This window comes from Danio rerio, chromosome 7, assembly GCF_049306965.1.
Source record: "Danio rerio strain Tuebingen ecotype United States chromosome 7, GRCz12tu, whole genome shotgun sequence".
NCBI lineage: Eukaryota > Metazoa > Chordata > Actinopteri > Cypriniformes > Danionidae > Danio > Danio rerio.
In genome coordinates, this window is record NC_133182.1 from 56,093,360 (window position 1) to 56,111,323 (window position 17,964).

The window sequence follows — 17,964 nt, forward strand, 5'->3', positions numbered from 1 at the left end:
ATTACAAGTTGTTAATGATTATGAGTACTCAACTCATACTGTAAACCTTACACACAAACCTGCACACATCATCTTTATGGGTTTGTGTGATGTGGCTCTTTATACACGTGTGATGTATTTACAGATAAATACAGCTGTATGCAGCGATGAAGTGAAGCACCCAGCAACAACATTGACCATAAACAAAATGATTAAGATACCTTGAGGGTCAGATGCACAACAACAGTTTTGCAAACAAACAAACAAACGTCTGTATTCTGGAAAATATGCAAACAAGTCTGTGCTGGTCCTAATGGTCCCACTTAAGGCTAGCATAAGAGCCCCCATTGTGGTGCAAGAACAAAGCCATTGAGAGTTTGCTCACTGGCAAAATGTTGCCCCCTTAAGGCTGGTTTATACATCTGCATCAAGTGATCACCGCGACCCGTGGATCCTACCTAGTGTAGCTGTGAATTTATACTTCTGTGTGCTGTTTGTGTTGCTCTGCAATAACACTTCCAAAACGCTACTGGCAGTAGGTTTTTATGTTCCTCTGTGTTGAGTTTCTTCGCGGGTATTTTGTTTTTTCTGAATGCAACCTTAATGTACAAGTAGCTAAAACTCATTCATTCAGAGGTGGGAACCGGCAGACGTGCAACAACTTTAACCATTAGGTCAACACAAAACAAAAGTTTTCATCTGGGTTTCCTTCACAGGACCCGACACTTGTAAACACTCGGACTTGCAGCTCTCAGCACCACCCACACTTATCACAGCTACGCAGACAACGTCAGAAAAAATTATTGAATAAAAAAGGCATTTAAATTGCGCAATGACAATAAATATTATAGATTGAGCAACAAAACACAGTAAAATGAAAGTAACAAGCCTGATTTAAAAGTGTAAGGATCAGAAAGTACAGATAATTGTAAAAGTAAAAAGTTGTCAGAAAAATAAGTAGTGGAGTAAAGTACTGATACCAAAAAAAAATCTGTTTAAGTACAATAACAAAGTATTAGTACTTCATTACTTCCCATCTCAGGTTGAAAGTATATAGTTTGATGCACCATACCCTAAAAACAGCCAAAAAATCAAAAGGTGTCTTCTAAAAGTCCCCAAGTGATCGTCCACCAGTCCATATACAATCCAAAACAGTGTTAATGAACAAGCTTGCAAGAGTATTCTGGAAAGGTTGGTGCAGACAAAAGAAAAAGTTAGGCAGCTGTTAGTAGCCCTCAGGTGTTGGCCATGCTGCTCTCCATGGGTTCGTTCCAAATAGTATACATCGGCCTCCGAAAAGTACTTCAGAGTGAAAAAATCATGGCTGTTCCAAATCAAAGTACTCAAACCTAACCACTTCGAAAAGCCCTTTGGAATAAACAATTTTGATAAACACAACTGATGGACACAGTGTCATCATCCTCCATTATGAACTGCAGGGAAGTTGTTTGGTGTCACAAACTGCACTCAGGGACCCACCGAAGGGGTTAGGGCCTCATTCACACTACAAGCGCCTTTGTAACTGCCTGTTGCTCTGGATGGCAATCTGCTGCAAACATAGGTGTATGCGAGCTGAGAGAAGATCCCATAGTGAGCTTGCAACCTGTGGGCCATTCCTGGGCTAGCCCGCACTGGGCCTGTTTTGATTTGGTGTGGGCTCGCCAGAGACCACAGTGCCCACAAAAAGCCAGCATATAGGCCCTGCATGAGAATGTTCATGTCACTTCAACATCTTTCAAGTTGCTTTCAGTTCAGGCTTTGAGTGTTTGCTTCTTTATACACTCCTGATTAAAGTCTTAAAGGAACACTTCATATTTTCTTTTAAATAGGCTAATTTTACAAGTCTAGCACTTAACACTTGAGTTTTACAATTTAAAAAACTCATTCAGCTGATCTCCAGGTTTGACAGGAGCACTTTCAGCATACCTTATCATTGAATCAGATTAGACCATTACCATATTGCTAAAAACTCACACACTGCACTTAGAGACCCTCTGAAAGGATTAGGGCAGGGGTGTCCAAACTCAGTCCCGGAGGGCCAGTGTCCTTGAGAGTTTAGCTCTAACCCTAATCAAACACACCTGAACCAGTCAATCAAGTTCTTACTTGATATACTAGAAACTTCCTGGCAGGTGTGTTGAAGCAAGGTGGAGCTTAACTCAGCAGGATACCGACCCTCTGGCACCAAGCTTGAACACCCCTGGATTAGGGCATAGGGATAAGTCCTTCTAAATGGAAACTAGATTGTATATTATTTTCTGCTTTCTGTCAGTTCGCAAGTCTACCTCCAAACTGTTCTTAAAAACATAAATACACTAAAACAGGGAGAAAAAAAAATGACTGACAGCATGGTGTGGCAGTGTCACTCATTTACAAATTTTTCATTCACAGAAATCAGGAGTGGGACCATTTCAAATTTTCAATCTTCAATTAAGTGAGGGCTTTCTAAGGGCTAGGTGAGGGCAGCCCATGCAGGGCCAACACTAATGGACCCACGTATAGCCATTAATCAAATTCTCAGGAGTTCTGTACTTACAACCAGGACAGAGCCCAAACGGGCAGCCCACATCAGGCCTTTATGGGATTAAGATAGTGTGCTAGTGTGAGCTTCTTACACAGAGACACAAAAAGCCAGCATAGGCCCTGTATGTTTGCTGGAATGTCACTTTAACATCCATTAGGTTGCTTCCAGTTCAGGCTTTGTGTATGCTCTTCCATATACACTCCTGATCAAGGTCTTAAAGCAGTGGTCACCAAACTTGTTCCTGGAGGGCCGGTGTCCTGCAGATTTTTGCTTCAACCCTAATCAGACACACCTGAACAAGCTAATCAAGGTCTTACTTGGTATACTTGAAACATCCAGGCAGGTGCGTTGAGGCAAGTTGGAGCTAAACCCTGCAGGGACAACGGCCCTCCAGGACTGATATTAGTGACCCCTGTCTTAAAAGAACACGTTGCATATTTATAAATAAGGCTCATTTTACAAGTGTCCTAGAGTTAAACAGTTCAGTTGAATGATTTTTAAATCTATACAGTCAATCTCCAGGTTTGGTAATCCACACTTTTAGCTTAGCATTATCATTGAATCGGATTAGACTATTAGCATCTTGCGCAAAAATGACAAAAGAGCTTCAATAATTGTATGTCATGTTATTGTTCCGAGGTGGCCACAGACTATCAAATACTACATGTGTCAATTTTCCTAATATTTCAGCAGCGACAGCTTTGCTTCCCATATTAAGGGACAATTCCGGAGATCAGAAGGTCCGGCTCCGTCTGCAAGTCTCTCTGGTATTTTACCGCAGTCATGACACAGCAGAGACAGACTGGAATCTCTTCGTTTATCCTGACTGGAGCCAGCATGACCAAACCTTCACCTCCAAACACTAAATTTACCTCTGTCTCATTCCGTACTTGCAGACCTCCAATCCCCCTGTCTGCTACAGCAAGACTAGTTCACAATTACCCTGCGGGTGCTCCATGTGTGACTGTTGACTGAATCTGTTGTAGCTGCTGACTGAGAAAGAGCTGGATAAACTAAGACCTTAACGGCAGACGTGATCTTGACCCCCTGTCACTATGCTCCATGACGTTTTTGTCAGCTGATGCCCGTGGTCCTAACTATAACCACTGTGACTCCACAAAAGAGGTGTCCAACTCTAAAAATATGTTGTAGCCAGGGTGAGGGAGGCTTTGGCCCCCTCAGAGCTTCAGATGGGTCAAAAATAGATCCTGAAGGACTATTTCTGATCAGCTGAAGAATAGGGCAAGCAGGAGGGTTTTATTCCTGCTTGGCTCTGGCAAGAAGTAGTGGAATTTAGAGAGTGTCCACTTGCCCTAATGAGTCAGCTCTTCCCATTTCCACAGAGGACACCTGTGTCTTCATCTTCTTTTTCTTTTTGTCTTTTTTATCCAAATAAGTTTTGAAGACGAAAGGATTTACAATTTCACACAATTTATCCACATAGAGTTAAAGTCAAAAATACTCTTTCCAAAGTTATAAATACTCTTATGAAATTGTAATTGTTTCATAAATATTTTCTGATTTGTGTTCATTTTTAAAAATTGAAATCATTTTAAACACTTTTAATAATTAATTTCTACCTAATTTATTTTGTCAGTATTATCTTTTCAGAAGATACTAGTATTTAGCTTAGATTGCAATTCAAAAATTAGGTTAATTAGGTTAACTAGGCAAGCTAGGTTAATTGGGATTGGACAACAATGTCTCATTAAAAAATGAAATTAACTTTTTTTATTCCAACCTAACCAAACAAAGTAAGACTTTTTCTACTAGAAAAAAAGTATAGGAAATACTGTGAAAATTACCTTGCTCTCTAAACATCATTTATCCATTCATGTATTTTATTTTCGGCTTAGTCCCTCTGTTAATCAGCGGTCGCCACAGCAGAATGAACCGCCAACTTATCCAGCATATGTTTTATGCAGCAGAAGCCCTTCCAGCCGCAACCCATTAACTGGAACACTCATACGGTGGAAGATCGCTGGTTCGAGCCTCTGCTGGGTCAGTTGGCATTTTTGTGTGGAGTTTGCAGGTTCTCCCCATGTTCACTTGGGTTTCCTCCAGGTGCTCCGGTTTCCCCCACAAGTGCAAAGATTGTTCGTACTGTATGTGTGTGAATGAGAGAGTATGGGAGTTATCAGTGATGGGTTGCAGCTGGAAGGGAATGCACTTCATAAAACATATGCTGGATAAGTTGGCGGCTCATTCTGCTGTGGCGACCCATGATTATTAAAGGGACTAAGCTGAAAAGGAAATGAATGAGTATTGGATATTAAAAAGAAAATTCATAACAATGCATATTTTTATTATTTCTAACCTTCTGTTGTTATTTATCAAGAGATTAAACATATTTATGTTAAATGCTGCAAACTATTTGTTTTTAAATCTGAGAATAAAATAATAAGTGCTGTTTATGATATGTATTCCATATTGCATTGCAGTGACACGCTATTACAATTCCAACTGCTACTTTTAGCCACCTTTAAGAAGAAGTTGGCCTATATTTAGCCTATTAAGCGGATACTATCTAGCTTGAGTCAGATATTTTTACAGGGGATCTCAGAACAGCCTTACAGCCGCTGAGATTTACAAAATATTTTCCACACTGAGTGTTGGGTGTATATAAATATCAAGCTCCTACAACCCGTTGACACACAGTGCATGACAGTAATGTGTTGCACTTGTTAGCCCAGCACCACCGCTCTGCTCTTCTGCTCTGGCAAGGAGGGGCCACAGTTGGTTATATCCGTCCACTTGTTGTGGAAAATAAGTTCCCCAGAACAGGTGCAGCACGGTAACATTTAGAGGCCTGCTCCTGCCAGCCAGCAGTCCCACCCTATTTTCCACCCTCAATCTGGGCTTGTTTTCGACCACAGGTTGATCACTGCATTTGAGCTCCGCTTTGTGCCCTTTAACCTTAGAGGTCAAGTTGTGGCACCGCTCCAAAGCACTGCATCATTGCTGCACATTGAGCACTTTCTCCAGACACTTCAGCTTGGCCATAAATTAGCTCTAGTCTGAATAGCCATGTTTCCATCCACCTATATTTATGTGCATTTTATAAAACTACATAAAAAAATTATTGATGAAAGACATATATTTTAAAAATGTGCATAAAAACTTATATCCACAAATATTTGTTTATCTGATAAGAAGAAATGTGCATAAATATAATATATAATATAAAACATAATATCTCTGCAATTCTCACATGGTCGTCCACTGAAGCTGAGCAGGGCAGAGCCTGGTCAGTACCTGGATGGGAGACCACATGGGAAAGCTAGGTTGCTGCCTGAAGTTGTGTTAGTGAGACCAGCAGGGGGTGCTCAACCTGTGGTTTGTGTCATGGCCTTTAACCATTCCCATATCATAATTGGCTTCATTAGTCTATCTCCTCTCCACCAATCAGGCGGTGTGTGGTGTGCGGTCCATCACGTCATCCAGGTGGATGCTGCACATTGGTGGTGGATGAGGAGATTTCCTCAATAAATGTGTAAAGAGCTTTGAGTGGTCAGTAAAGCTCTACATAAATGTTAGGAATTATTACTTGCCAAATAAATTCCAGTATGTACATAAAAAAGTAATGTCGTAACAAAAGAATCCTTGTTGTCTATAAATTTTTTGCACTAATATTCTAATGAATTAACTCACTTCTCTGATCTCCAACAACATCACTGACTATAAACAGGAAGCAGACAGGTCCATCACTTTTTGGGGTCCCCTGACACATTTCCATTGTGGTCTGCGATATTTGCAGCACCTTTCTGTATTTGCATGTGTTGCAAGAATTTGTGTGTACATGTTTTATCAAACTGATAAAGATGTTTTCTCAATTTGCTAGCTAATTGTGGCTTCTCGGTGGCACAGTGGGTAGCACGATCGCCTCACTGCAAGAAAGTCACTGGTTCGAGCCTCAGCCAGGTCAGTTGGCATTTCTGTATAGAGTTTGCATGATCTCCCCCTGTTGACGTGGGTTTCCTCCGGGTGCTCCGGTTTCCCCCACAGTCCAAAGACATGCGGTACAGGTAAATTGGTTAAGCTAAATTGTCCATAGTATATGTATGTGAACGAATGTGTATGGATGTCTTTGGATTGTGAGGAAAATTGGTCGCCCGGTTATGAATCATTCATTCATTTTCTTTTTGCTTAGTTCCTTTATTAATCTGGGGTCGCCACAGTGGAATGAACCACCAACTTATCCAGCATATGTTTTACGCAGTGGATGCCCTTCCAGCCGCAACCCATCTCTGGAAAACATCCATACACACTTATTCACACATACACTATGAACAATTTAGTTTACCCAATTCACCTGTACTGTATATGTTTGGACTCTAGAGGAAACCGATGCACCCGGAGGAAACCTACACAAACGCAGGGAGAACATGCAAACTCCACACAGAAACGTCAACTGACCCAGCCGAGACTCGAACCAGCAACCTTCTTGCTGTGAGGTGATAGCACTACCTACTGCGCCACCGCATCACCGTTTTAAACCATATCTTTTTAAGTTAATTATATAATTAATTAAAACCATTAATATTTACAATGTATATTGTTAAAAAACTATTAGCTAAACTATTGTACCTGCATCTCTATTGTAAACTTTTTTTTTAAACATAGACTGATGGAAAATTAAATGAACGTTAATATTTATGTTGTCTTTGAAGCACAGAATGACCATTTGCAGATTTAAAGGGACAGGGAACAAAGCATACAAAAAACATGTTATTACATTTGAAGTGAAAGTTCCAGACCTGGTTGACATTCTCTCTTCTGTTTAACACTATACACTACCTAACAAAAGTCTTGTCGTCAATCCCAGTTGTTAAAGTAACAAATAATTTTTTGACTTCTAGTTGATTATTTAGAAAAATTACAGAAGATTTGTTTGATGACTCATATGTTAAACTGCATCCTAATCATCACAAATACTGCAGAATACCTATTGGAACTCACATGGACCCAAGATTCTCACAGAAATCTGTCAAGTTTGGTTAAGGAAAAATCATGGTTTGAGGTTATGTTTAGTATGGGAGCATACGAGAGATCTGCAGAGTGGATGGCAACATCAACATCCTGAGGTATCAAGACATTTGTGCTGCCCATTACATTACAAACCATAGGAGAGGGCAAATTCTTCAGCAAGATAGCGCTCCTTCTCATACTTCAGCTTCCACATCAAAGTTCCTGAAAGCAAAGAAGGTCGAATAGCTCCAGGTCTGGCCAGCCCAGTCACCAGGCATGAACATTATTGAGCATGTCTAAGGTAAGATGAAGGAGGAGGCATTAAAGATGAATCCAAAGAATCTTGATGAACTATCTGGGAGTCCTGCATGAACGCTTTCTTTGCCAATCCAAATGACTTTATTAATAAGTTATTTAAGTAATTGCAGAGATGTACAGATGCAGTCCTCAAGTCAAGAGAGTCATACACATAATTCTTTTTCCACTGCAACATGACTTTATATTCTATACTGAACATTATTTCTGTTAAGTGACAAGACTTTTGTTTAAGCAAAGTCAGACCTTACTGTCCTAATTAAATAATTAAAAATTAACACATGATCATATTTTATTTTGCTATAATAAGTTTAATCTAGACGCCTTTGCCTTTCATATAAGCCACTTCTGATACCAAATGATCAACTATAAAGTTATTTTTTGTTGCTCCTAAAATGTATAGGCGACAAGACTTTTGTCAGAAAGTGTGGAAGATGTATTGAAGAAATCTTTAAACCTGTAACCATTTGCATCCATAGTGTTTAATTTTCCTTTTCAGTTATTACAGAAGTTTTTTTAAAAATATCTTTTTTAGTCTAAAGCAACAAAATAAAGAAACTTATAAAGGTTTGAAACCACACGTTGGTGAGTAAACACATTTTTTTTTTTTGGTGAACCATACCTTTAAGACATAAATAGGTCTTCTTGGGTCTGAAGGAGATGCTTGAGCACAAAGGCTTGTATGCAGATTTAGAAGAAACTTTCTATGAACAGCCATATTGAGAAAACATGTCCTGCTCTTATTGGAGCACACAGGGTCAAAGCAGGTCACCCCTCACAGTTTACAACAAAAAGCTTGTTGGAAACACTTAAAGGGTGCAGCAGACTCACAGAGAAGCCAGAAGACCTATCTTTAATGAGCATTTCAGCACCTGCTCCTGAACCCTTCAGCCATACGCAGATTCAAACCGTTTCAGCAGCAAGCAATAAAAATCTGCTCTGTAAACAATGTGGCTCTTCTAGCAAAAATGCTACTAAAAACGTCAGTCACAGTGATTTATAATACGTCGGTGCCGCTCTCCACCTGCAGTTGTCAGAGAGTCGAGGTCTGGCAGGCTTTTGGCAGGTGCTGTTCTTGACTGCAGGTTGAGTGAGCCAGCATGCTTCCTAACAGCCTGCCGTCACCCTGGAGTCCCAATGTTGTTGCAGACAGTCCTACTGCCTTCCAAACTCCAGCACCTCTAAAGCCTGGAATTGCCCTGGCAACCGGCAATTGTACAGCGGATTCTTGGGTCTACAGTAAGCTGGGGTCCCCCATTCTGCAAGAAAAATAAGCCCCCCGTGAGAGGGGATTGTCAGGAGTCTATTCAAATCTGGTAATTAAGCTGCTCTCAGTTGTGAATGAACCCCTGGTCATGTGTTTCTCATTCGTCTCCCATCTCCACATGTTCAGACAGTGGGACAGTGACCCGACAGGCTGTCCATTTTGAACGTCTTCGGGTTAAATAACTCAGTATTTTACCTTCATTTCTCAAAAATGTCCCAGCTGTTTACATTAAAAGATAAAAGGGTGCATCTGTTATTTTCTTAAATGAAGTAGATGTAAGAATTGTCATGTAGGCTTTTCAAGGGATAGTTTACCCAAAATAAAAATTAACTCAACATTTACTTACCCATACATAATTTTAAACCTTTATAAGTTGTTTATCTGTTCAACAAAAAAAGAAGATATTTTGAAGAAAGTTGGAAATCTGTAACCATTGAAGTCCTTGGTAGGAAAAACAAATGCTATGCAAGTCAATGGATGCAGGTTACCAGTTTTCTTCATTCATTCATTCATTCATTCATTCATTCATTCATTCATTCATTCATTCATTCATTCATTTATTCATTTTCTTTTAGGTTTAGTCCCTTTATTAATCAGGGGCCGCCACAGCGGAATGAACCGCAAACTTATCAAGCATATATACACAGCGTATGCCCTTCCAGCTGCAATCCAATACAGGGAAACATCCATACACTCTCATCCCCACACATACACTACTGCCAATTTAGTCAATTCACCTAAATCGCATGTCTTTGGACTGTGGGGGAAAATCTTTGAGAAAATCCACGCATACACGAGGACCACTTGCAAACTCCACACAGAAAGGCTAACTGGCCCAGCCAGGACTCAAACCAGTGACCTTCTTGCTGTGAGACAATTGTGCTGCCCATTACATTACAAAACCACAGGAGAGAACCAATTCTTCAGCAGGATAGCGCTCTTTCTTATATTTCAGCCTCATTATCAAGGCTGGGTGGTGTTGAATGATGTTTTTGGAGTGGTGAGGTTGTCTCTGTGCAGTTTGAGGAGTTTAGGGGCTGTTTGGTCTGTACTATGTACTATATTTCGGATAGCCGCTGCGATCGGATATTATGCCAAGGTTGGCGATCCGGGGCTTTCATAAACTGTATCAAAAAGCTGTTAAAATTACGGAAGTTTTCTGGGAGAAATACCAAAATGATAGATGGGTCTGGAATACGGTATGGACTCCTGGGAAAAACGGGAGTGTTGGCAGGTATGCATTGAAAATGAATCCAAAGAATCTTGATGTCTGGAAGCCATTGTAATGGTTCAAATTCAGCTCTAGAGAGATCAAAAATGTCTCTGTAGTAGTATTATTTTCAAAAACATGTTTCAAGATGAGACACAACTTTGTTTTGTTTTTTTTAGCGAAACATTTTTTTTTATTTGCCTTTCAAAAACTTAACAATTTAGAACAAACTCAATCCAAACACAATCTTGCACAAACTGACTGAGACATGTCAGAAATACAGTGAATCAAATATAAAGCCATACATTTTGACAAAAAACAAGCAAACATACAAATAAACAAACAAAAAACAAACAAAAAAAGTGTATAAAACTTTCTTTTTGTTCGTTAAAAAAAAGAACAACATACCGTGCAGACATTAAACAGAAACTCTGTAAGGGGATTGATAAAACAATATTCTAGCAACAAATCATACAATTGTTTAGCCTTCTCGCCCTTCACTATTTTAAAGCTTCTACATAGGTGGCAAACCTGTGTGTAAACCGTGTATGTGTGTGTGTGTAAATAGTTTATTATTTCTGTTTGATCATGAAGTGATGCCTGTAATTGCTGATTCCTTTTCAAGTGGATAAAAAATCCTTTTCCTTTGGCTTAGTTCCCCTTTTATTAATCAGGGGGTCACCACAGCACAATCAATGAACTGCCAACTTATCCAGCATATGTTTTACACAGCGGATGTCCTTCCAGCTACAACCTAGTAGTACTGGGAAACGTCCAAACACTCATTCACCACGGCCAATTTAGTTTATTCAATTCACCTAAAGAGCATGTCTTTGGAATGTGGGGGAAACGCAGAAGAAATCCACGCCAACACCGGGAGAACATGCAAACACCACACAGAACTGACCCAGCCGCGACCTTCTTGCTGTGAGGCGACAGTGCTAACCACTGAACCATCGTGTCGCCATGGATAAAAAATCTATTTATTTATTTGTTTTTAACTTTATTCAAGCTGACCAGTGTGGGTACAGCTGAGACATTTACTGTATTGTGGTTGGAAACTTCGATCATGTAAATGCATGTGTTTTATTCTTGTCTGAATTTCATTACTGCATTTGCTGGCTACACAATGAGGTTTGGTAAATGTTTACTCAAATCTACACTATAAGAGCAATACATTTAGGATTATTTATTTATTTATTTTTTGTTTGTTGAAGATTATTATTATTATTTTTTTTGTATGATGACGAATTTTTATAACTAACCTTTTATTAGCCACCTTAAAAACGTTTGTGGATTTCTTCAGGTTCCATCCACACCAATAAAGAACCTTCATTTATTAAAGTTGGGCGCCCCCTGGCTGAAGCAAAGAATAACTCAAGATCCCGCTTTAGCTCTCTTCAAAGGAAGTTGCTATATTCAGTGACTGAAGTCAAAGGCTGCTTCTCTGCCTCAAAGGTGAAATCTAGGAAAGTAACAAGGCACATTTTAATCAAAAATAGCATCCCATATTGTCTACTTTAATATCTCATAAATTTCTGGAAGAAGTAAGCATTTATTTATGTTATCCCACCACACCGCTTGTCTGTGCTTGGTCATAAACATTGTCTGAACAAGTGCAGGATTAGTTTTCAGGCAATTGTTAACGTCTTTAAAAGTTTTGAAGACCTGTACATTTCATGGACCATTTCAATGTGTCATTCATTGGCACGTGAACATTTCCTGCTTGTTATCAAACTACTTCATAGATGTAACAAGAGGTAATATAATGATAACATAATGTTAAAACAGCTATCATGTAATTATTTATCAATATGTGGCTCTTTTTGTATTCTCTGAAGCTAAAGAAATTAAAAATGTTATTCAGGAAATGGGCCATTGTTCAATATACAGCTTATTTCATGTAATAAATTATGGCAGTCAAACAATTGTCTAAGATCATTTTTGTATCTACTAGTCTAACCATCCTTTCCAAAGAAACCACCTAAATAATATTTCACACAAACCTTTTAAAGCGACATTACAGTGTTGTGGTGGAAATGACAGCTATATTTTGTATAAAAAATAATATTGATAAGTCTTACATTAATAACTATAAAATATTTAAATTATTACTCTAGTGCTTAATTAGAATACATTAATAAATACCACATAAATAATATTTTTAAATGTTATTTTCATTGTGAAAGTTTAAACTCTGGGTGTGTGACAAGGCAAAAACAGTGTTTTTGACACCTAAAAGGACGTTGAATGAAATGAAAAAATATATAATAGAAAGGTAGTATTTTTTTAAAAGTAGGTTTTATTGTTAGTTTGACAAAGAAAGAGGAATTTGAACAAAATTATATATATTTTTGGAAATATGATCAAAGGACATATAAGTGCCCGTAGCTGAAAAATTATCCAAATGCGTTGGGACAATGTTTTTGTTTATATTGCATTACAATGGTCTATACAGACATTCAACCCTACCATATTTGCACAAGACCTAGAAAAAAAACAAACTGATGTAAATGCATGCACACAAATGTTGACACATGTTGGTTAGAACTTTATGCAATTAAATACACAGGACAAGCATGCAATGAAAGCTACTCTTTAATTACTGATTGGAAATATTTATACAAATTATAAAATATTAAATATCATCTAAACCATGCAATACTGTACCAATTAATAAGAAGTCTTTATAATATATTTATTTATAAATTGTAGAGTTTGTTTTGTGTTTTATGAATAGGTTATAAGATAATCGGGGCATATTAAATTGTATAGTCATCAGGTTAATTTACCCATATAATGGTTTGCTGTGTGCTGCAGCTTCAACTCGGGTTCTGATGTACAGAACATCTTTAAAGAGCCCCTATTATACATTAAAAAGGGTCATATTTTGGTTTTATGGGTCTCCAACAACATACTCATATGCATGCAAGATCAAAAAACACTTTCATTGTCTTATAATAAGCATTTATTTTTACCTAATTATCCCAGCTTCTCCCATATGAATCGTTCAGCTTTTCATTTGTTCCCAAACCCCTTCTCAGTTCGAAGCTAAACTGCACTGATTGGACCAATGACAGCCTGCTGAGATTGGTTGACAGCGTTTAGCGCTCAACAATTATTAACAATATTGAAGTAGTCAGAGTGCACAGTGTATGTGTGAGCATATCTGGCAACACTCCTGTTTTTCACGACATATTTTTGACCAGGCCCGTGCAGAGACTCTCCAAAGGGCATGTACAGGACAAATTTTTGAAGAGCGGGGGGAAGGGGGGGTGTTGTTGTTGTTGTCGTCGTGCGTGCACTGAAGAGCTGTGTTGTCGCGCGCGTTCTGATCAGCGGTGTTGTCACTCGTGTGCTGTAGAGCGTGGGGGGGGGGGAGCGCGCGTACTCAAGAGCGGTGTTGTCGTGTGCCTACTGAAGGGCGGTATGTGTCGTGGGGGCACTTTTGATCATTTTGGAAGGGCACTTTCTATCCAAGACTAAAAAGGGCATGTGCACTGCACAGGTTGACCCCTACGTGTGCACGTGCCTGTTTTTGACCCATCTCCTAACCCTAACCCATTGGTATAGGATCCGATTGCAGCGGATTCCCGAAACACGCTTAATAGTAGTTAAATTCCTAACATCACAGTACCCGGTTCTGAATAACAGTCTCATTCAGACACCTTACCCCCGAATCGAACCCTCCCAGTCTCCTGGATTTTTTGTGTGTGCAGGAGTGCATTAAAGCAGTGCAGTTAAACACCAGCATATTGCTCTATTCTTAACCATGACAAACATTCAGTATTAATCCACACAGCGGCAAAAGATAAACTATTCTAAAACTTGAATGCTGCACGTGTGTAGGATCAGCTGACGGCGGCCATAGCAACTACAAACGGCAGTAGATCATTTGCTCACAAACGCATTTAAATCCATAAACAAAGCAGAACGCGTCACTTTTCAACGTGGCATTAGACACAATATGAGAATATATAGAGTTAACCAGATACAGTACACACGGTTATAAGTAGCAAAACACATTTAAATATAATTTGCAAGGTAGAGAAAACAAGGAGGCAGCCATTTACTTGCACTTGTGAAATGGGGGAAGAAACTAATCCATGATCTGTGTACTGATAAAGTTCCTGTTGAGCTCTTACAAAGTCTCAACAATTGGGCTGGGCTTATATTTCGTACCCACGTCATGCGGAAAAGGCTAAAGTCTCGTTATCGAGACGATTCATCCGAACCATTATGAGTCGACTCTTTTATAGATGAATCTATAGTTTTAAACACTGTGCACTTTCAGATTTATGCCTTTGCTGGATATTTCACTTCACTTAGGGCTGTGCTACATGGCCATTTTCAAAAACTCATAATAGGGCTCTTTAATGACACTTAAATTATCAAACTGACACCAATACCCGAGACTGTTAAAAATATCAAAAATATTGCAAAAAGTTTCACTTTTAAGAAGAGTATTAGACTAACAAGGCCTCATTTGGTAATTTTTTTACACTTTAGTTTGAGATGTTTAAAATGACTCATGGTTTTTATTGATATTTTCTTTTTTATTGCAGCGATTATTTCAGTCATTTAGGCAGTGTAGCCTATGGCCAAACCACAGCTTTGTTTATAAAGAGCCATGTTACATGTCTACAAGTGTAATACATTAATCTACAACCTATAACTTAATATATTAACATTTTTTGAGGGATTTTATAAAACCACAAGTCGATCAAAAACCTGACTGACTTTAATGCTTGAAGTTAGTTTTTTAAAGATTCAAGTGGATAAGTTGTAAATCTGAAAAATGCATGCCTCATCTTCTCAGATAGAAAAAGTTTGACAAACTCTTTTATGCAAATGATGCTTTAATTACTTTTGATCATGTGCCATGAATGAGTAAAAGTGTTGTGCTTTATTTTTGTAGGAAAGTAAATACGTTTAATCTTTGAAATCATTAGAATTGTGTTAAAATCAAAATTAAAAAAAATAAATTACATAAAAAAGGTTCAAACAACTCTAATACGCAAACAGTGTGCCTACAGAAGCTTTCTTTATTGGTGTGTCACTTTTGCTGACTGTATCTTTGTTATTTACAAACTAACTTGCATAGCAATTACCCACTGCTCTAAGTATGTATTTCGAAGATCAGGTTTTAAAGTAAACTACACTCTTAGAAATAAAGGTACGCGAGCTGTTACTTTGGTGGGTACACATTTGTACCTAAAAGGTCCATTTTAATATCTCAAGGGTATATATTAGTACCTAAAAAGTGTTCCTCTTTAAAATTTTAGGTACTAATATATACTTTTGAGGTACCAATGTGTACCATTTAAGTACAAATGTGTACCTTTTGAAAAGGTACCACCTCAGTAACAACTCGCGTACATTTATTTCTGAGAGTGTACAGTAAGCTGCCAGTCATCCTGCTTCAGGCTTTGAACTTGGGTAATCTTTTATTTGCACACAATAAATCTATGGAGGACCAGGAGTTCTGGTTAAAAATAAATGAATTGATCAATTTAACAACTGCTTAAAACATTCATAAAATAAACAGTCATAAAATTGTCTATTTTTTTATACATAAAAAAAATTAAAGCCGTTGTTTTATTGCTTTATTAAATGACATTTAAAAAACACAATTTAATTTTTTTTTAAATATGTCTTTTAATTTGTCTATTAGTTATTCATTTAAATTGATTTGTTGATTTATAATAAAGTGATTTAGTATATGCACTTTTATGCTTTAGATATTAAATTGATGGTATGATTCTATGTTTTATTTCTAGCTGGCACTCCTGGTCCTCCAGAGTTGCACATCATTGCTCAGATAACTAAACCTTGGCACAAGTAATGTATTTACTCTTTAAACAGTATATACTTTACCATTATTTACACAAGTGATCACCAGCATTTGAGCTCTGAACTTGATCATTATGATCTAGACTTAATGAGATCTAAACTGCAAGAAAGTGAACCTCAACAGTTGAGAATCTCTGGGGGCTGCTTGCCTACTTCAACTTACACAAAACACTTTTTATGTGTTTTAAACATTCTTTTGTGCAACAACAGTTTTGAGGACCTAAAAAATTTAATTTTTGAAAATGTTTTTCAATAAACAAGTTTCTGAAAATTATACATTTGTGACATTATGCATGTTTACACTTTTAGAAAAACCTACAGGAGCTGTCACTGGGGCAGTACCTTTTAAAAGGCACATGTTTGTACATGAAGGGTCCAAAATGGTACCTCAAAGGACCTTTTTTTGGTCCATTGGGGTACTAATATGCACCTTTTAGGTACCATTGTGGACTATTTGGGTACAAATATGTATTTTTTTTAAAGGTGACAGCTCCTGTACCTTTATTTCTAAGAGTGAATTTTGTGCTTGGTCTAGGCATGTGCAAATACTTCACAGCCAAAACCACACTGGTGAACTACAGGTGTGAACATAGGTCCATTGTGTCTCTGTACAAAGTGGCATTGTCAACTATTGGCTAGCAGTTTAGTATGTTTTCATTAGATACATACAACTGGAGTTTGGATCAAAAAGCAGGTTTATTCAACGTCAGGCTAGCAATGGTCAACACAGGTTCAAACAGGTATATATAGGCAGTCCAGAATCGTAATCAGTAAAAGGGGAGAGGTCAAAAGGCAGGCGGCAGGCAGGGAAAGAATACAAGGCTAGGTCAAAACACGGGTAAACAAGACAAGGAATAATGCGTTGTAATGTCATCTACAGATAAACAAGACTCTGCCCTGGGAGTGAGTGAGTGTGCTGCTTAAATAGTGTGTGCAATCAGTCTCTGACAATCCTCAGGTGGTGCGAGTAATCAGTCTAGATGAGGAAGCATGTGTGAGTGTGACAGGAGTGCATGTATGAATATGTAGTCCAGAAATGGCGCATTTGTAGTCCATAAGTTATTGTTAGTGAATCCAGCGATCTTATGAAATACGGTTGCTGGTAATTGTGACAGCACCAATTGTAATTTTCTTTGTTGATTCAGATTTTTTTTGTACGAACAAATGATATCAATTTATGCTGTTTAGATTTTCTAAGTAAGTATAATTACTATTGTATAACATAAAAATGTACATTTTCATAGAACTATAATTAACAACATATACAAAAAAATCTTAATAAAAAGTAACAGATTTTAAAAAAAAAATTTTAAAGAATTAAATTAAAAACTGATAATTTTTTTCTGGCGTTACGATGGCGCAGTGGGTAGCACTTTTACCTTCTAACAAGAAGGTCACTGGTTCGAGCCTCAGTTGTGTCAGCATTTGTGTGGAGTTTGCATGTTCTCCCAGTGTTTGCATGGGTTTCCTCTGGGTGCTCCGATTTTTCCCAGTCCAAAGATCATGCGCTATAGGGAAATTGGGTAAGCTAAATTGTCCATAGTGTATGTATGTTAATGAGAGTGTATGGGTGTTTCCCAGAGATGGGTTGCAGCTGGAAGGGCATCTGCTGCATAAAACATGTGCTGGATAAGTTGGCGGTTTATTCTGCTGCGGTGACCCCAGATTAATAAAGATACTAAGTGTAGCGGAGCGCACAACGAAGCTACAGTTGGGGTGCTGAGACTAAGGCTGTTTCTCAATTCCAAGAACGCAGAGAATGGACTTGCGTTCTTGTGGAGACCGGTCTTGCCAGGTGTCCTTGGAAGAACAAACTCAGGAGACCGCGAGGGCAGAGAACATGTCCTT